This window comes from Lepidochelys olivacea, assembly GCF_965140295.1.
Source record: "Lepidochelys olivacea isolate rLepOli2 genome assembly, chromosome: 1".
NCBI lineage: Eukaryota > Metazoa > Chordata > Testudines > Cheloniidae > Lepidochelys > Lepidochelys olivacea.
The window spans coordinates 109,864,796-109,886,503 of NC_140411.1; the positions used below are offsets into that span (position 1 = coordinate 109,864,796).

Sequence of the window (21,708 nt, forward strand, 5' to 3'; positions counted from 1 at the left end):
CTTGACATGCCATTTAAAAGTGGCTGACTTTTAACAAGATGTATGCTCACTGCGCATCTGGTAAAATGAAGGTCTCATTTTAGAACTACATAGGGACTCTCGGACTTACCACTGTCCGTGTTCAGAGCATTCAAAAGTTCAATAGTTTCAAGGAAAAAGCACAGTCTAGTTTTAGAGCCTGATCTGTAATCTATGATCCTGTTAATAAATGGCTGGCATTCTCTATAAATGTGTCTCCCTAGTTTGAGGATGAAGGGATTGTGTAACTAAGTTTTTTATGGTTAATTTTCTACTACTAATAGGGAAAATGTCACATTTACAGAATGTTTAATGCTTTTAGAAAGGCAGAGCATTTTTGTGCCTGTACAGTAAACTATTGTTCATTAGACTTACTAATATTAGTTCCCTGAAAAATATAACAGTGTCATTAGCAGTCTTCTGATAATGGTAAGACAATATTTTTAACAGGAAACTAAAACATTGTTCTCATCACCATAGTAAATTGTTACCTCCAGATGAACTTGTTTATATATTTTATGAAGTTAAATCTGAACAATAGCCTCCAAGACAGTAAGCTGTTCTTAATTTCACATATTGGAAATGGAAACAACTGCCAATGTTTATTGGCAGAGCAGTGACTAACTCCACAGATTCCAAGCCTGTTTCTTACATTTATTACTTTTATGCTGTTTTCATCGTCCCTTGTTTTTTTATAGCCTCTCCATCATTTAACTCAATCTCTAAAATATGAAGTAGTTTCAATTTATTAATAGCATGTTGATTGCGGTGATGGCATTGATATAAAGCAAAACATTAGTAAATATATGTATCAACCTTAAAATATTTTAAAGGTAAACTTCAAGTCAAAGAAATGTAACACTTTGACAGGCTATACAATCCCTTCAGGGCTTGATATGAAAACTCTTTAGGACAGAATAATCGTGCTGGGTTTTCTACACTTGACAAACCACTGCCATCTTTACCAAAAGTTCAGTGAATGCTGAGAAGCAGCCAACTAATGCTCCCACAGAAGCTCCAGGCTTCAAAGTGTATTCTGACAGATTCTAGCTAAGGCTTACAGGTTCCTGAGAGGGGAAATCCTGGAGAGCTGGCAGGTGTGAATTCTTTCTCATTATATCTCAACTGAGGAAAGGAAGCCAAGCAGCATTATTGACTTTGCTTGTCAGGACATTACATGAAACAAACCTTTTAAGGTTTCAGAGTAACAGCCGTGTTAGTCTGTATTCGCAAGAAGTAAAAGTCATAATGCTCAAATAAATTGGTTAGTCTCTAAGGTGCCACCAGTACTCCTTTTCTTTTTGCAAACCTTTTAAGGTACGCCATGGAAAAGTGTCATCTCCCTATCCCCAGCAGAGGGAGATAAGGATGTGCTTTCAGATCACAGATGCTTGAGGAGAAGAATTTCATATAGATAGTTTCAATAATTTTATTAAGATGATGTTGAAATAAAAAGAAAATGGTACAGAGTTTAAGCATAGAAGTTTCTGGTTATCAGGGAATAAGGTACAGATTATCAAGGGGTGCGAAATTCGGTTTAGGAATGAGTGGCGTAAGGAATACATAATCTGCAATCTCCCCGATTGGGGGTAAAAGTTTAACGGGTCAAAGTACACACATTGAGATATGGGGGTATGTTGTTCATATAATGGCTATGTTCAGGTGTGGAGTATAATGAGTGGATACGATGATGAGGATGGATTTACCCTCATTTGGTGGGATTTAATGTTCAGTGAGTTTATGGTTCCAGTTCATATGGTCCAATGGAAAAAGTTTCTCAGTCCCTTTCCCATAGTTGATGCACGAAGTTGTACCGGCTCACACCTCCTGGTACTGTCGGTGGCCGGTGATGTGTTCGATGTAGATGTCCCTGGACCATCGGATGGTGTCTGAGACCATGAGGCGCCGCATGAGCCGTGCATAGCGTCGACCGATCCCACAGGTCCGCAGCACAAGCTCGTTGCAGGGGTCCCAAGCGCCCAGGGGTCCGACGATCAGGGCATCCATCTACTAAATCTTTCATTTGTTTACATGAGCCATGAGCTGGGGAATATGGTTTGGGAGATGTTTTTATCTGAGTCAGTGGTAACTAAATGCATACAATTTCTAGGACATAATCATTAAGGGCTAAATCCTCTTCACAAAGCAAGGTCAAACTAGCATGGTGGTGTCTAAGGGAAGGGGTAAACCAGATATGCTGATGCACTCTGGCTGCTAGTTAAAGGATTATGGCTGTATGGTGTCACCAAAGCAACTGAATGCAGGCAGAGCATACCAATGAGTCTTTTCCCCTTTGCCCTTGCTGGTTGTGAAGCAATAGAGGAATGGTTCTGTGGCTGTAACAGCCCCGAAGTTGCTATGTCTTTGGTGCATGGGAGGAGTGATCACTGAATGTATGTTATTGCAGATACACTAACCCACCCTGATCCTAAGCTAAAGAAACATGGAGCTGTTCTCTGTGGCAGTTACGGAGGCCACATCTCCTGCCTGAGTTCCCAGAATACTGCCCAATTCCCCCACGTCAAACCTACCCTGATTCCACTCTCTTCCAAGTTCTCAGCATTGATGGGGAACTAAAACTAAAGCATGTAATACGTCAGTGGGGCCAAACAAACATTGCTCCTCATCAAAGTTAAATAGTAGAGCAATATTTTCCCTGGGTAAATATGTCCATTTAAAAATTAAACAGATTAAGATTCACTTACTCACATGGAACACTTAGTGGTAATTTCAATTTACCTGCCAGTTTTTGTAACGCTGAAGTTTTTTGGTGTTTTTTTAACCCACTGAGTTTGTTCTTTTCTCTGATAACCTTCTTCCCCTCTCCTCCCTTCCCTCCCCCGCCATATTCAAGCAAAAACCAAAGTGTTTATTTTAATAATGATCTAATGATATTTCAGGATTCCACTACTATATTATTTTAGAAATGAAGACAAGAGATGAAAATCAACACTGAGTTCAATGAGAGTAAAGAAAAGCGTCTCCTGAAGAACCAACATTACTGGCCGAAGCACCTGATCTCTCTTCCCTCTCTCCACCTTCCCGCCCCTGCCAGCCACTAGCTCTTCCATTTTAAGTACTGACCTTACTTGACCCCGTTTAGTTTCTCAGAACTGCTGAGATCACTGTGGAGGATGCATGGCTACAGGTCATACTTCCTTATCCAGCATCATTTAGAATGTTATCAGTAAGATCAACACATCTCTTAGACTCAAAAGCATGTTTTAAAAGCACCTGGGAATGTAATTAAAGTTAAAGTACGTATTATTCATAATAAACACCTGTTTTTAGGTTAATCTTTAAATGTTGCTAATATTTTACATGCCCAGGTTTAGAAAATAATTATTCTTTTTTAAAAAAAATGCGGGGTTGTTTTTAAAATCAGAATGGCTAAAAGAATAGATTTATGGTTTGAGATACTTTTTTTTGTGTTCCTGCAAATAAACCACCTTTAATCTTTCCTGTCAAACTGTAATTTAACTGATTTTTAAATATTTTAAAAAATCTAAAATATTTAACACAGAAATATAGTTAGGAGAACTGGAGAATTGTGAACAATAAGTATTTCTCATTAAAAGTTTCTTAAGGATTTATAGAAAGCACAATTACCATTTATAGAAAGCATTAGCAGATCAGCCTATAAAAAACTTCCAGAGGCAAATTTTATCTTTCTGAAATATACACTCTAATATAGTTCAATTATGTCAGTAGATCTCTTCATTCTGTGAGGAAAGCAAAGTTTTTGCTAGTTTTGGTCCTTTGATTTGCACAGTTCTGTGTTTGGCCCTACCCTGGGGTAAGGTCGGGGGAGCCTTCTATATGCTCTTAGCAAACAAGGTTTGCATTTAATTCAGACCTTTGCCCATATATATAGGACAGGGTTCTCAAACTTCATTTCACTGCGACCTCCTCCTGATAACAAAAATTACTAAGTGACCCCAGGATGGGGGACCAAAGCCTGAGTCCACCTGAGTCCCACTGCCCTGGGCAGGGGATCCAAACCCTGAGCCCCACCACACCGGGTGAGGGACCAAAGCCGAAGCCCAAGGGTTTCAGCTCCAGGTGGGGTGCCTGTATCCTGACCCTGCCACCCAGAGCTTCAGCACTGAGTGGTGGGGCTCAGGCTTCGGCTTCAGCCCTGGGCAGTGGGGCTTGGGCTTTGGCTTCAGCCATAGGCCCCAGCAAGTCTAACGCCAGCCCTGGCAACCCCATTAAAAGGGGATAGCAACCCACTTTGGGGTCCCTACCAACAGTTTCAGAACTGCTGATATAGGTCTACAATAAAATGTTCTGTTGCCTGCAGTATGCTGTATTCTGGGCCAAAGTATAGCACTTCACCAGAAATTCAGTGAGGTACTGTAATTCAGGGAGGCACAGTTCCCCCCTGAGCAGACCAGAGTGAACTGGACTGTGTAGGCTTATGCAGCCTGCTAGCCAGCTGTGCTGGTAGCAGGTGTTATGATATTTGGGACTGTGAGGGGGGTCTTCACCCCCACACAAGGTAGAGCAAGTTCAGTTAGATTAATTAACCCGATAGGCTGCACGTGAGGGAGAGACAGGGCTTGAGAGACTGATTGATGAGGTAACTCGCTGAGAAGGATCACACAGGAGTGGAATAACACCAGAAAGCTGGAAGCTAAAAGGGGCTGTAGGGGAAGTAGTCTGCAGTCATTCCCTGGCAGATGTGTTTAGGGCTATGACGTTAAGTAGTCTGCAGTTGCTCCCTGGGAGGAGGCAATTTAAGCTGGTAAATCTGGGGGAGCTAGAAGATGTAGGAAGAAATCCAGGGAAAGAGCAATAGGGTCTGGAAGAAAACAGACTGCAGTTGTGAGACAGAGGGTCCCTGGACTGGAACCCTGAGTAGAGGGTGGGCCTGGGGGGTTCCCCTATCTGACACTGGAGAAGTGGCACAGACTGGGCAATGGAGCTGCCTGGGACAGTCGTCTGATAGGATTCTGCTAAGGGAGGACTATAGTGACCTGGCTGGGGGGCCAACCCAGAGAGAGAGAGGTGGCAGAGCGTGCGAACAAGCACCAGAAGACGGTGTTGGACATGGAAGGAGCTAATCCCCAAAGCAGCCAGAAGGAGGTGCCCTAGCGGTGAGTGGACCCAGGCACTTTGCAAGACTGAGAATTCTGAAAAAGTTTTCTTCTTATCCAAAAGCACTATCAACCTTAACCTGAGGAACCCTGGCAAAGATGGCCACCACCTACCATGTCAGTGGCATTGAAGCCAGGCTAGTCTCAGGGAAAATGGAAGGGACAGGTTGGGGATGGGGTATGGGGAGGTGCAGGGATGGGACTGCTGGGGCAGGAGGGAGGGTAATATGCTAGGAAACTGAACAGGAAACTCCTGAGGAGCCTGAAAATATAGTGAGCAGGATGTAGACTGAGGGGGCTAAAGGGGAATGTGGCAAGCAGAAGGAGACTGAATGGTACAGAAGGAAAGGAATAGGATGTGGCAGAGAGGTAGAATGTACCCTACACGCAGAGGCGGATTAAGGTTTCCTGGGGCCCTGGGCCAAAGCAAATGGGGGACCCCGCCCCACTCATTCCGACTACAGCCCCACCCCCATTCCGCCCCTTCTGCCTGTGGCCTGCCTCAAATCCCCACCCCTTTTCTTGCCCCTTTCTCAGAGCCCACCTCTGTTCAACCCAGGGTCCCCCCCCATTCCACAACCCCTTTTGCTCCTTTCTGCCCCCTGCACTGCAGCCCCAAGACTGGAGAGCTCTGTCCCTGCACCATGGCCCCAAGGCCACAGCAGAGAGTGAGAGCTCCTCCAGTCCCAGGGCTGCAGCAGGGGTCCAGGTGTTGGGGTTTCCCCCGTGACCCCCCGAACTTCTGTGGGGGACCAGGGTTGGGGCACTGGGGCTTCTCCTGCTCCACCTGCCTGGTGCTTCTACAGGAGAGTGGGGTTGAGCCCCGGGGCTTCTGCAAAGGATGGGTTGAGAGCACTGGCGGCTTCCCCTGCTGCCCTGGGGCTTCTTCCAGGGATGGGTGGGGAGCGCTGGGAACTTCCCCTGCCACCCCGGGGCTTCTGTCTGGGTCGGGGAGTGCTGGGGGCTTCCCCTGCTGCCCTACGGCTTCTGCCAGTGACGGGTCAGAGGCCACTGCGGGTGGGGGTGGGAGTGATTCTCCTGCCCTGCCTGCCCAGTGCAGCTGCTGGGGAGCAGTGTCAGAGCACGGGGGCCAGAGCCCCCCAGTTGGCCATGGCCCCTGGGCACGGGCCCTGTGGGCAATCTGCCATTGCCTACATGCCTTGCCTATGCTGGCAATGGCATGTAGGGTACAAGTAGCTATCATCTGCAGTGAAAAGCAGGCTGCAGCCACACTGCTGCATGTAGCTACACATGGCAGTGCAAGGCTCAGGCAGGGGGAGGCACAGGGGAAAGGCTCTGACAGCTCCTTGCTGCCTCTCCCCTGCCAGAGCCTTTCCCTGGTGCTGGAGCCTTTCCTTGTAGCAGGGGAAGGGTCTGGCAGCAGGGAGGCAGCGGGACTATAGATGCAGGAGGCATTGCTTGGGCATGTAGAGCACTGGGTGGGGTACATAGCCACAAAGTTCAGGTGTGTCTTTACTTGCCTAAGCGGTGCCTCACCGTCTACGCTGCTATTTATAACCATGCTAGGGGGCATGCAGTGTATGTACAATACATGCTGCTGTAAGTGCAGACATAGCTAGAGGCTAAGGGGAAATGGGGGAGGGGGGAATGTGGAGGGCAAGTGACTTACTGGGAACAGGTGGGAGACAAGAGACTGTGGGGAGGTGTAGCTGGAGAATGTGAGTGGAAAGCTGCCTCTCCTGTGGAGTAAGGAAACAGCAGCTCTTCACTCTCAAAGGGACAGGAGATGGTAAGTGGAAGACCCTGAAAGCAGTGAATTGGGAAGCCTCCATTTCTGTGTATGTTTTTAAGGCTGAATTTTGAACGTGAAATGGTCACATCTCATGTGGGCAACTTCACTCCACAGGAGATCTTTAAGCCAAACTCATGACCCGCCATGGGGACAGAGGAGTGGGAGGTGTGCGTCTTGGTTTTTGAATGTTTGGGATGGACAATACTGAGAGGCATGTGAGGGGACAAAGTTCCATCCCAACTCCTATCCCTCCTCCTCGAAGTGATGTGCAGTGCGGTGCAGCCAATGCTTTGCGATGCCAGGACTAACTGTAAATGGTGCTTGTGAAGGAAGCCCAAGTTGGGGGTTAGAAGCGGGAAGGAAGTCTCCTTGATAGTCTTTGCTGTTTTTCCTTGTAATAGCCAGCCACACAATCTGGCCCTCTAGCTTTGCCAAACACAACACAGGCCATCATAAATTATATGAAGATTCATCAGTCTTCATACAAAAGTGCAGCTTCTACCCAGTTTAGCACATCTAGAAATGTTGTACAATATTTGATACTACTTGTTTCATCTTATTCCTGACTGTTACACACTAGTCACAAAACACTTATAAGCCCAGAATCAGAAGTTTACTATAACAATATATATTGCATCATTTTTGGATAAGTATTTCCATTGTGTTGCAGTCTGTGACTGTTCTGCAATGAATCATATTTGCAAATCATCTAAGTAATCTACCAATTTATACTGAGAATTTATTAAAAATGTTATCCGCCATTTTATTTCACAGATGAAAATGCTATGTACAGATGAAGTATATTGCATAGATGAATGCAATCCATATATTAGGCAATTAACACAAGGCCCTTAAAGTATGATAATTCCACATGACCTCCTTGACCTCATTTTACTGAAAGATGTGCAAAAACTTAGCAACACCATTCCCTATCATAGACGCAGCTGAGAAGGCTCAAAAAAGCTGCTGCAGCAAATGTCTCCAAAAAATTGTGCTCCATAAACTAGCTCCCAGTACATCTGTTTCAGATCCTCAACTACAAAGAACTTGTACACTTTGCTTAATCTTCCCATGTAAAGCCACTTTCCTGGCACTTTGGGGGTGGGGGGGGGGGCGGAAATCAGCCATAGCAAACACAATTTGGTTTGGGGATCTGCTCGTGGGCATTTTTTGAGAACAGTATACTGGTCAGATTAACACTTTAACGTAGAGACTATTGCCAGTCCCTAAAATGCACAATTTATACAAATTTCCACAGGTAAATAAAAAGACAGAATCAGTACCTAGATAATCACCTATACTACATAAGTAAACAATTTCAAGAGTAATCATTACAGGTGGTATTTATAGACTGTTTCTTCCAGTAGAGGTTGTGTATCCACATCAGCCAGCCTGCTTGCTGGCTAGTTGGTTCAGGGCCACATTGTGCTAGGTGCTGTACAAACATATATTGAAAGACAGTCCCTGCCCCAAACAGCTTGCAATCTAATTTAATACAAAACACAAAAAGGAACTGGGATGAGGTTAGCAGCGGTAGGAACATGTAGTTATATAGATTAGCTATGTGCACAACTTGTTGGTTGCATGTCATTCAAATCATATTTGTTCTAGTTTACTGATAGCATTACTATTTATCGTAAATCTGTGTAAATAAAGAGCAGAAATGGAGAAAAGTTAATTCCACTTTTCAATTGTTTTTGCTTGTGTAGTCAGGTGGTGTTGGAAGACTAAGCCAAACTTTCATAACAAAGCCTAAAAACAGGTGAAACTTGCCCTTGTTTCATTACACACTTGAAATTTTGGCCTGCTAAGATTCACAAACCTTTCAGTGAATCTAGGCAGAGCTTTGAGCAATTATCTCAACCCTCACTATTTGTATTACAATAGTTCCTGGAAACCTCAACCTGGTCAGGATGCCATTGTACTGGGTGCTGTACAAAGACATGGTAGAATTTTTAAAAGTATTTAGCATTGGTTTAACTCTGTTCTCATTGAAGTCAATGAAAATCCCATCCACACTTCCTACTCCAATTTAAATACGAGATATAAGTGCGTGAAGTAAATAGGCATGCAGGCAAGTGTGTGACAGTCGGATAACAGTAAAGATAGCATATTTTTGCATATGAGCTGTGTGCACTATTCACAGGTGTAATAATTCTAACAGTAATCAGAAAATCTCAGCTTACCAACTACCCATTATCAATTGGTAGTTTCCCATAGACATTAGACTTAGGGATTGAATCATGGTTTGGGGTGAGAACTACTTACAACTTGATGAGTCCTTCCTTCTTTTTTTTTCACTCTTGAAACTGGGGAAAACTTGGCATTAGGTTTGATGGTTTATCAGAAACTTAAACTCAGAAGAAAACTATGGCATCACAAATTCTCAGACTAAAGCAAAGAATTTCATGAACTCCTGTGAACTGGAGCCTCCTAGTTTCGCACTGCTCTAGCTATCACTAACACTGATTAGGGATTATGTTATGTGAATTTTATTCTGACAGTATCTCTTTAAACTGGCAAAGGCAAGATTTAGAGTCAAGGCTATTTACAGCAGACACTGTAGCTTGAAATCATGCACAGTTGTGAGATCTCTGGTGTACCAAGGATTATTTGTTAGAGAAAGGGCAGTTTTATGTTTGCATTTCCAGGCTTTTTGTGTGTATGAGTCCATCCTGTGGGGGATCAGGATCAGACTTATTTTAATATAACACAGCATTCAATTCTACCCACACTTACAAAGGTATAACTCCCATCTAAGTGACAACAGACTCAGGTCCATAGTTGTCTGTGTTTCACAGCCCACCAAATAGGGAAATATGGAGGTGCTGCCAATGAAGCATACTTATCTTCTAAATTCCTTTCACATTCCCTGCTCTATTTAAAAATGTCAAAATAGCTTCCTGGCAGTATTACTAGTCCAGTCTTTACCTTGTAGATATAACTCTATTGAAATTAACTGAACTGTTCTCTCATACACCAAATATGATGGCAAAATAACGTTGGAGGAGATTACTGGGATACTCAAATTAAATCCTGTAATGTTTGAGTTTTTTCTTAACTGATCTGATTTCCCATTATCTTTTTATGAAGTTGTTAAACCTTGTACTTCAGAGTTTTAACCATAAAGAGCAGCTCAAAAAGGAATGACATCTTGATGTTATGGAAAAATACAAAGTTCAATATTTCTAGGATTATTTGTATTTATTTTAGATTTTGGAAACAGTTAACCATACTGGCACAGGATAGTCATCATTTTTCAGATGAACATGCAAGCAGAGAAACATCATTTCTATATCCCAACACAGTGCATAAGCAAAAAGGAATCTTTAATTTAGAGAGACAGAAAATCAGCTATTGGAGATGATCAAGGTGGACGACACTTTACAGTCTCCAACTCGTCTAGACTAGGATAAAAAGGTGTATTTTTAAAACATGTTATTTAACAAGTTTTAAACACATTTTAAAGTACTAATGTAGACAGGGCAAGTTTTATTTTATCATGTTAGCTGGTTGAGATGAACTCTAGAACAGTGTTTTTCAAACCGTGGGTCATGACCCAGTACTGGGTCACGGCATGTCAGGCACTGGGTCGCCTTGCTCTGGTCAGCACTATCAACTGGGACGTTAAAAGTCCCATTGGCAGTGCTGCCAAGCTAAGGCAGGCTAGTGACTATCTTTTCCAACACCGTGCTGCGCCCCGGAAGGGGCCAACAGCGGAAACCGGACAATGGGACCTGGGGGGCCATGCCTGTGGGCAAGAGTCGTACTTCTCCGCATAGGAGCCAGACCTGCTGCTGGCTGCTTCCAGGGCGCAGCATGGTCCATGGTGCCAGGACAGGAGGGAAACCTGCCTCTGCACCCCTGCTGCGCCGCTGACTGAGAGCTGCCAGAGGTAAGTCCACATCTCAATCCCCTGCCCCAGCCCTGAGCCCCCGCCCAACCTGGAACCCCTTCCTACACCCCAAGCCCTATCCCCGGCCCCATCCCAGAGCCTGGACCCCCAGCCCTTAGCCTTGCCCCCCTCCCACACTCCAATCCTCTGCCCCAGCCCTGCCCCTCCCACACCCCAAACCCCTCATCCCCAGCTCTGTTGGGTCGCGGGCATCAACAATTTTCTTCAACTGGGTCCCCAGAAAAAAAGTTTGAAAACCACTGCTCTAAAACGAATGACTTGCCCTTCCTACATCAGGGCTTTCAAACATGATTGTTAAAATGTGTTTCCTAACACTTTTAAAAATTACACCTTTTATCCTAATCTAGGCTAGCCCCAAGTGAACTCTGAAGATTAAGGTTTTTTATTTATAATTGCACTTGCCGGTTAGAATTGAATTGTGAAACTCGTATCAGATGCTTCTCCTTCTGGGTGGAGTTGACCCATGGAACAGAAGGGTTTTTAGAAGGCCATTTTACACACACAAATACAGCAGTGACAGACTAGCTGTGTATGCATGGGATGGGGGAGTGGCTCTGCACTTCTTGCCTGTCAAGGAAAAGGGAGGCTTGGAAGGGGACCATGTGCTCCTCAACGACTCATATTGTACCGGATAGTCTGTGCGAGGTTGAGGAACAACAGTGGCTGTTATTCCAGGTGAAGGGGTGAAAGAGCAGTGGCTGTGACCTACTCAGATACTGAGAGTGGGAATTCCATCCCCCTTTCAACCCTACTTAGTGCCCTATACAAAACCCATTTATTTGGGCTTTTTGCAGCACAGGTAAATTTCAACTTCAATGCTCAGAATGGTTGAGGAATGAGGATTTATGCCCTACCTTCACTTCACAGTACTGCCAATTGAAGAAAGGCTGAAGGTAGATTTAAAAAAAAAAAAGTTTGAGCACTGTTCTCTCTTCTTAAAATCATAGATTTGAGAAGTCTATAGGGGCAATAAATAACTGTGAGGGAATGGAACTTTTTGTTTTTTATTTTCAAAACATATTGACACTCTCCTGTACTTGCTCCTCTACTCCATAAAATAACTTGGCAATTCATATTCATTCATCTCCTTGCCTGTTTTCCCCGCTAACTGTAGGCGGATGTTAATTACTGCTGTCTGGGGAACTGCTTTGACCCGGGGACTGGTTATGGGTAATACAGTTTTTACCTGTAGGTCACTGTTTTAAATTCTGCTCTAGTCAGCAATAACTGAAAGTTGCTGTCGCATGACTGCTGTTCAAAGCTCATGGTTGTCTCAGTTCAATTCTTCATAGGTCCAGGGTTCATGTAACTTTAAAGAGAAAATAAAACTCACCCACACAACTATTGTGATTGACAATAGCTGGCAATCTCAGAAGAGAAATTAAGGCCTGAATGGAAAAGGAGAATTAACAACACTTTCCCTCTTCAGATTATTTCTCTGGATCACAACTGCAAGTTGGGACAGCTTGTGGGACAGCTTCCATTGCCATTGTCAGTAGAATCACAGAAATCTTCACTCTGTTCTCAAGAATACATTTTTCTAGTGTTGTGTCTAGCCTAGATGCAAACATTCCAATAGATGGGGCTTCCCATAATGTCCGTGTACTGTGGACAAACAAGGCACCTCAGTTTCCAGTTTTGTCAATTCTGTACCTCCCCACATATTAATATAAGAAACATTTAGGCACTGTATCAGAGTCTAGTCCAAACTTCAAATAAAGGCAATATTTAAAATATCTGTCCAGTTTTTAGAAAACAAATAGGTTATAGCTATGAAAATTATATGGAATGTAATAGGAAATTCTAAACTTTCTGTTTAGGTTTAACTATTCTGTCAAATTTAATGGAGAATTAAATTAGTGTTACAGAATTCTACAGGATGCTTCCACAAAACTATAGACAGCATAGAACTCTTCCATCAAAGATATTTTTTATTATTTATTTTGCCATATGGGTGAAGAAAATATCTTTTATCTAAAGCTTAGTAAGATAGAACACTGTATTCTGTAAACTGTGTAATAATTGATAAATCAAAATATTTACTGAATTTCAGAATGTGAGAGATTTCAATCCTGATCCTCAAGCACAATTCTAAGTAGCTAATTGATTACTAAATGCTATCAAGGTCTCTCTGACATCACTATTAAAATATTTTTGCTTTTAAGAAATTAAAATGACTATCACTACATATATAAAATATTATTCCATGTTTGCTAGTGTAAACTAATTATGGTTGCCAATTGCCAGTTTATCCAGTTGTTTTTAATCTCATTTCCTTTTTAAGAACTCCAGTTTAGTTTACATTTTCAAAGGAGAAGTATGATTTGGATACTGAGGCATTCCAGCAGGGATAGTCAACAGGCAGACCATGGGCTATATCTGGACTACCAGATGCTTTTGAAAGGACCCTGAAATCTTTTTATTTACTTTATCATTTTTTTTATTATTTTCTATGGAGTCTGGACCTTGACTATACCTTGACCAAGAAATTTAGACTTTGACAAAAAATAATTGACTATCCCGGCATTACAGCAACAGTTTCTGATCAACAATTCAGAATCTTAGAGACTAACCAATTTATTTGAGCATAAGCTTTCGTGAGCTACAGCTCATTTCATTGGATGCATACTGTGGAAAATACAGAAGATGTTTTTATACACACAGACCATGAAAAAATGGGTGTTTATCACTACAAAAGGTTTTCCTGCTGGCAGGAGAGTGGGATGGGGGGAGAGAAAACCTTTTGTCGTGATAAACACCCATTTTTTCATGGTCTGTGTGTATAAAAACATCTTCTGTATTTTCCACAGTATGCATCCAATGAAGTGAGCTCTAGCTCATGAAAGCTTATGCTCAGATAAATTGGTTAGTCTCTAAGGTGCCACAAGTACTCCTTTTCTTTTTGCGAATACAGACTAACACGGCTGTTACTCTGAAATTCAGAATCAGTGTCTTCCCTTGGACTTGCTTAGATTTTTCTTACATTTACTTCAAAGCATTTTCTCAAATGCCTTTGAAAAGACACATATCCCTTTGTAATGTAAGGAAACTGTTAAATCAGATTTAATCATTGTTTGTTTTTTGTATTTCACAAACAAAAGTAACAAGGATCTTTTTATATGCTGTTTTGGTGGCTCAAGGCTCTGCACAGCACTAAGGCAACTTCTGTGGCTGCTGGATCAGTCTCTTCAAGCATTATTGACTACTCAACCTTGGATGCTGCTTTCTATTCCACAAATGTATTTCCTTCCATGGAACGTGGTCTGCATTCTGCCCCACCCAATTGCTATATTCAGCCTACATCCTTATAACTGGGGCAGGAGCAAGGGTTTCCCTTACTTGGCTGACCAATATTAGTAAACAGAGAGGGAATAAATTTAAAATGGTACATTGGATCCCAAGCTGAGCTCTAAAATAGAAGGTTTCCTCTTGGCTATCAGTCACAGAGGCTAAATATGCTGGTTGGCAAGAGAATTCTCCTGGCTGACTATTGTAAAGTGATGTGAAGACCCATCCTGTGGCAAAGAAGGAGGGAGTAAACTTCAAGGAAACCTGTGCTCAGGGCTGGATTTAGGGGCAGGCTACCCAGGCAACCACCTAGGGTGCTGGGCTTGTGGGGGTGCTGGGCTCAGGATGCTGTTTTTGTTGTTACTGACAGAAGGGAAAATAGAATGTTTGAAGTAAAATATTTGTTATTCTGTATGTGGATTCATTTTTCACTAACCTCCTAGAATGTTCTGAACCTTTGTAGAATCTTGTGGAACCGTCCAGACTTTCTGAGAACTACATCTTCCTCGAACCTCCTAGAATGTGGTCAGCCATGCCCCCATAGGTATAAAAGGGGTGGTGTGTTGCCATCAGTCAGCAAGATATAAAAATGAACTGAAGTGAGAGCCCACCTGCGATATTGTGAACCTTGTTTTATTGTGTTACTGTGAAAGTGTACCTGTGTTTTAAGACTTGGAGAGTGTAAGCAGTGACTAATAAAGGACATATTTAACGAGACACCAAGACACTGAGACACCAGAGATATCCTATTGAACCCCTAGCTACGAAACAATATAAAAGTTTCTGTAAGCTTAGAGGAAACTATTTTTATATGATTCTATATGGCATGAATAAATAGAGATTTACAGATCCTAGCATGCAAATGTATGGTCTTATATGATAGGGATATATCTTGCATGCAAATTCCTTGCAAAGTCATGAAATGCACCAAAGTCATGAAATGGGCTACAAATGCAAATAAAAATAAGTATCAGAGGGGTAGTTGTGTTAGTCTCTATCCACAAAAAACAATGGGGAGTCCGGTGACACCTTAAAGACTAACAGAGTTATTTGGGCATAAGCTTTTTATTTTTTATTTTTAAATAAAAATAAGGTATTCAAAAGTATAATACATAGAGGAGAGGGGTGCCAAAGATGCTCCTTGTCTGGGATGCCATTTGGTCCTGGACCAAGGTATGGCGGTAGCGAATCCACAATGTAGGAATCCACAATGTAGGAATGCAGTTAAATATAGGAAAGGACTGTTGTGCTTAAAATCATGTCAAGTGGTCATGGCTTACTTTAGGATGGACTCTACATAATTCCTCAGAATAGACAATGCCTTACTGAGAAAGCTAATGCATTCTTGATACTGCAGCAGTGCTCATGGAGTGTAGAGATCCCCAGCATGAAGCCCAGCCCCATGGACCGCATTTTGTGTCTCCTGATTTGACCCTAAATACCAAAATCTACAGCCCTTACTCAAAAGATACTCTCCCTGACCTCCATGGGAGTTTTGCCTGTGCAAGGACTATAAGATTTGCCCCTAAAAGCTTTTATAAAAAGACTAACAGAACAAAACGATTTGTTTGCAAGTGATCTTTAGATACAGAAATCAATAAAACCATTTAAATGATTTCTTCATTAAGACAGACAATACAGTATCCCGCCCATAGTCCTATTTTCCTTCTACAATAAATCAGAAGCGCTCTTTAAAAATTGATGATTTAATTACAAATGCACATAGAAACAATAACAACTTTACTTCAAAACAGATGAAAGAATTGTTAATGTTTCTTTGCACCATGCAGGAGGCAATTCTAACTATTTCTTCTGTAATACAAGGCATTCCAGCTACATACTTTGTCTGCCCAGTAAACTCAACAAAATTCTCTAAAACTGTTAATCAACAGTTAATACATTCTGACCAGGAAGTGCAAGGTATTCCGTCAACAGTAGTAGCAACCACAACTTTTCAACATCTTTGTCAAACATTGGACTTAAAAGGGAAGCAGTGTGTTTAGATTACTTCACAGCCAGCCAAAATCTACTAAAAGACTAATTTTCATTTTATAAGTCTACTTTCCTTAGGCATAGTTCAAAGTACTTACAAACAGGTTGACCCTGTGAAATACTATCACTGCTACTATACAAATCTGTAGTAAAATAACACAATGGAAGATTAAAATCATTGTTCCAAACTATTGATTGCAAACACCTGCACTTCAAATTTCTTTAGTAGCAAACAGACCACACTAGAAGCACCATTTCCTAAACTTAATGCTTCCTTATTTGCATTTGCAAAACTAGGTTATAAACCTAGAACAGAACGCGAAGTGGATGGGGTGACGGGGTGTCACACAAAGAGTTTGTTACATGCATATCTCTAGCACATGCAAAAGAGGATGGGAGGGTACAAAAGCACCATTTGCTTTTGTCAACATTCCAGTCAGCAATGCATCTGGAATTTTTCTTTCTCACAGTGTTTCAAATTCATCTCGTAACTTAGCCAAGAAATTATGCCTATTTCTCTTGCCTGAGAAAGTGAATGACTGTGTTTCATTTTTCTTCATGTCCAGATTAGCATACTGTAACTGCTGCATGATGATCTGAACTTTTCAGAGGCACCCTGCTTAACACTGGATATACTTCCAAGGCCCAGGTCCTAATCTTTAAGATCCCTTATGAACTAACACATGGCTATTTTTAGGGCTCAGTCCTGCAACAAATTATACCCTCTGTTTTAAAACCATGCAGTGTTTTCAGAGCACAATGTAAACCCCAGCATTTTACATGAACCTCCTCTTAGTATGAAGATGAAAGCTGAAAAGGTAATCTTCTGTCTGAGAAATAGACAGAGAGTAACAAAGAATAGAAAATAGAAAAAAAATAGTTTTTCTTTGAAAGGCAGCTTGGAATGGGTTGTCCACTCTACACAAGCCATGAGGGGGTTAATGTGGGCCAGAAGGGGCCAATTAATCTTAGATGTGGCACCTAGAAGGGAATGAGGAAGAGGCTACAGGGTGGAGGTCTGTAGTTACTGCACAGAGGGAAAGGGAGTTGGCCAGTGACATGGAGGAGATCCAGGAGGAGAGTAAACTGTGTGTTTGTGCTCTGGACCAGGGAGTCTGGCAAGAGGCCGAGAAGGATGAAGCGGCCATGGGGAGCAAAAGAATCTCCAGAGATAGGAAAGGTGACAGAGAGGTGGGGTAGGAAGGAGCCCAGCAAAACAACAACAGGGTCTGAGACTGAGCAGACCTGGGTTGCTAGCAATGTTCCCAATAATTTTTTACATTCACGTACAGAATGAATTTTGTTATGTGCACCGATAGGGAGGTGATGTGTTGCGGGGGTGGGGCTGAGAGGTTCGGAGTGTGGGAGGTCTGGGGCCGAGGGTTGGACTGCAGGGGGGTGAGGGCTCCAGCTGAGGGTGTGGGCTCTGGGATAGGGCTAGGGATGAGGGGTTTGGGATGCAGGCTGCCCCAGGGCTGCGGCGGGGAGAGAGGAATCCCCCCAGCCTTCTCTCGCTGCAGCAGCCCAGGGCTGGGGGAGAGGAGCCTTTTCCCGCTGTATGCCTGCATTGCCCTTGATAGCCTGCTGCACAGCCATGCAGCTTAGAGAGAACTTAGGTTACTAGTGATCATATCCCTGAGCTGGAACCTGGAGTAGATGGCAAGGCTGGATTCCCCTACCAACCACTGGGAAAGTGACACAGATTCTGGAGACCTGGAACACAAGACTGGCTGAAACAGAATCAGACAGCTTGTCCAGTGGGCCTTTGTTATTCTGTAAGGGGGAAACTATATAGTGACTTGGCTGGAGGGCTGAGTAACAAAGCGGGAACACCCTGAGTCATGGAGAGAAGGACCACACACACCCCCCGAGCAACTGACAGAAGAGGGTGGGTGACAGGACAAGAGCTAATTTCCAGACACAGCCACAGGGAGGTACCCTTGTGGTGAGTGGACCCCTTTACACAGCTGCAGAATCAAGGAGTATGGCACAGTATGATCCTTTATAGACAAGTTTAATACAACCATTAATTCTGTATTTATTTTTCCAGACTATTATCGTGATGGGAACATTCTTAATGCTTAAAGATCGCCAGCTACTTTGGGGGCACATGACCTCAACAGCCCCTTTCCTCCTTTCCCAAGAGTACCAAGTGGGCTACAGCACTCCACTGGATTTCCCCATAGCAGTAGCTCTTTAAGAAGGGGCTGACAGAATAAGAAACCACGGAAGGAAAAAAATAAAATTATGACTTGGAAACAATGCAAGTTAATATGCTGGAAAGGGGAGATATCTAAATACAATTCAATGGATGTGAGAAACATACAAAGCAGTACTGTTGAACAAGGCAAATTAGTAATAACTGACTGCGAATCTGATATGTTTCCAATGTGATATGGCAGCAAAAAAGGCCAATGTTGTTTGAGGCTGCATATGCAGATACACCACAGAGCAAGAATGTAATAGGCCCTCTGTGTACAGCTATGTGCAACCCCACTTAGGCTATGTCTACACTGTGAGCTAGGGATGTAATTCACCATGCAGAGTAAAACCTGTCTGAAACCAGTGAATATATATTTGGCCCAGCTCAGCTACCCATGTTACACTATGCTGCTATTTATACTCATGCTAGCTCAATAAGGGCTAGATCAAGTATGAGTACTCGAGCAGGGGAATTGCACCCAGGGCTGGTAGCACAAACATAGCCTTCATGTGTAGTATGTTCACTTCTAGGCACCTAATTACTAGATCTATTTGAAACACTGGAGGGAATTTAGAGAAGAGCAATGAAAATCAGTAGAGACTGAAGTGACTTCCCCTACCTCCCCTTTTAACCCTTACATGGGTACATAGGAATTTTCACACCGGTTTGCAGCTCTTCCTATACAAAATATACTCTCTGTTCCAAACAAACATTTTGGACTGAAATGGGATTGATAAAGGCTAAATGAGTGATATAAGCACAGTTTTAATGAGTCATTTGTGTGAATTTGCACCAAAGCTAATGACTTTTAAGCAACATATTTCCTCTTAATTTGTTCAATACAATTATGGTAGGGCTTCTAGTTAATTAGAACTCTTTGAAATAATTCAGTTTTTTGATCCCTACCCATATTATTTATCCAGCCAGCTTAGACACAAAAAGGCTGGTCTTGTCAGTCTATGCTGTATCTTTATGGGATTCGCCAAAATTAAAAACATCCACGTTTTAAAAAGCCAGATTAATAATAATTTAGAGGTTTGAGCATAACTAGGGTGGAGTGAAACAGTCACAGGACATCTTTTTTTAGTATGTAACATTTGCCAGCGGCTAAAGGAAACAAAATTATCAGTCTTCTCTATTTTTTTCTTGTTGACTAGACAGGAAGCTGGCAAAATCTGAACTCGTAAAAAAACAGATCATAAAATTTTTATTCTACTGTTTGAACTGCTTATTGTGTTTGGTAAATAAAAACATGTTTCATAACCATACAGGGAAAAGTCTATTTTTTGGTTTACTAACATACTAATTAAACCTATTTTTCTGCTTAAATAACTTTTATAGCACAAACTGAAATACATTTAAAACTGAAGCTGAAAAGCCATTCTGTTCTATAGCAGTTTTGAGAGTGATGGGAAAGACAGAGATATAAAATCAGTCCGTTGTCAAAACCCGCATTCCACATATGGAGGTCAGTGTAAGTACACATATTGATCAAAGCAAGAATATGGCCCTAAATATTTGTACAGTTTATTTAAAACAAACAAGTTTACTAAAAAGCACAACTATTAGACTTCTTTATGTTTATAAACAATAAAAAGCAGCCATACATAGGCTCCAAACACTCTGCAATTATTTATACTGTATTTGGTTTGTAATTGTAATCAGTTCACCCATCTATCAAGTCACAGTTCATAACTAAATACTAGCACCCCCATTCATGATCAAAGAAGAGATTAAACAAATGGGCCCTGCACCATGCTCTGAAAGTTGATAAATCTAAGCTAATTCAGACAAGGGCAGGACAGCAATTTCAGAGCTCAAGCACCCTTACAGGGGTCTTCAGGCAGCCTGTGGTCTATTTATATAGCACCAAAAGCGTGCTTAATGCTTAACAAATAATTAGGAAGACAAGATCTGTCATCAGGAGCTAATGGTGTAAAGATGGAGCTGGGACCCAGGAACCCCTTTAAATCAGTTTTGGAAAAGACATTTAACCTCTCTTCCATTAGTTTTCTCATGTGTAAAATGAGGATAGATACCTTTCGCACAGTGGTGTAATAAGAATTACTCAGGGAGGTGTGTAACGTGCTTTGGAGATAAAATTTATACAGCAGTTTCTATTTTCTAATCATTACTACATTAGGGGGCAAAAAGACGGAAAGTTTAATTCAGGTAAATCAGCAGCATGGCAAATTCCAAAGGGATGTGACATCCTTGCAAATCAAGCACCAGCAGGACTGATCTCTGGCAAGGTGCTTAAGATAGTCTGATTTCCAGTGATGGACACAAACTGAATATACAATCCTGTTGTGCCACTGATGCTTTTGGGGCCGGTGTGATTGCTGGCTGCATAGTAGCTGTCATAAATATAAAGGGAAGGGTAACCACCTTTCTGTATACAGAACTATAAAATCCCTCCTGGCCAGAGGCAAAACCCTTTCACCTGTAAAGGGTTAAGAAGCTAGGATAACGTCGTTGGCACCTGACCAAAATGATCAATGAGGAGACAAGTTACTTTCAAAGCTGGGCGGGGGGGGGGGGGGACGACAAAGGGTCTGTCTGTCTGTGTGATGCTTTTGCCAGGAACAGATCAGGAATGCTCTTCAGAACTCCTGTAAAAAGTTAGTAAGCAATCTAGCTAGAAATGCGTTAGATTTCTTTTGTTTAATGGCTGGTAAAATAGCTGTGCTGAATGGAATGTATATTCCTGTTTTTGTGTCTTTTTGTAACTTAAGGTTTTGCCTAGAGGGCTTCTCTAAGTTTTTAATCTGATTACCCTGTAAGGTATTTACCATCCTGATTTTACAGAGGTGATTCTTTTACCTTTTCTTTAAATAAAAGTCTTCTTTTAAGAACCTGATTGCTTTTTAATTGTTCTTAAGATCCAAGGGTCTGGGTTCACCTATACAAATTGGTGAGGATTTTTATCAAGCCTTCCCCAGGAAAGGGGGTGAAGGGTTTGGGGGGATATTTTGGGGGAAGACGTCTCCAAGTGGGTTCTTTCTCTGTTCTTTGTTTAACTGCTTGGTGGTGGCAGCATAGGGTTCAAGAACAAGGCAAAGTTTGTACCTTGAGGAAGTTTTTAACCTAAGCTGGTAAGAATAAGCTTAGGGGGTCCTTCATGCAGATCTCCACATCTGTACCCTAGAGTTCAGAGTGGGGAAGGAAGCTTGACAGTAGCATTCCTTGGTATACACACTTCAGAATGCGAAGGTCTTTCATTCTTAGAATATGTTCATACGAAGAAAGCCACTGAAACTAAACCAGTGCTGATGGAGGACAATGCTAGGTTCAGCTTCAAAATCCTCATTTCTGATCTTATCCTGCCCCTGATATGGAGCAACTGATGGAGATGATGAGAATTAAAACAGTAATTTGGTATTCTTCAGCGTTCCTCGGTGCCCATGTTTCACTTCCGTAAAACAGAGTTGGTGTAACT

The 21,708-nt window shown here is 42.2% G+C and overlaps 1 protein-coding gene across 2 annotated transcripts in view; it reads right to left on the reverse strand.

The window, feature by feature from the left end:
- COL4A1 (collagen type IV alpha 1 chain) overlaps positions 1 to 21,708 on the reverse strand; it is a 209,249-nt gene that overhangs the window by 128,247 nt on the left and 59,294 nt on the right. Inside the window, exon 1 of one of the 2 annotated variants that reach the window (XM_084610507.1) lies at positions 110 to 127. The exons of the other annotated variant lie outside the window; for it this stretch is intronic. The gene's annotated coding sequence lies outside the window, so the exon portion shown is untranslated. Of the gene's footprint in view, positions 1 to 109; positions 128 to 21,708 lie in introns of those variants that run through there. 2 annotated transcript variants of the gene reach the window in all.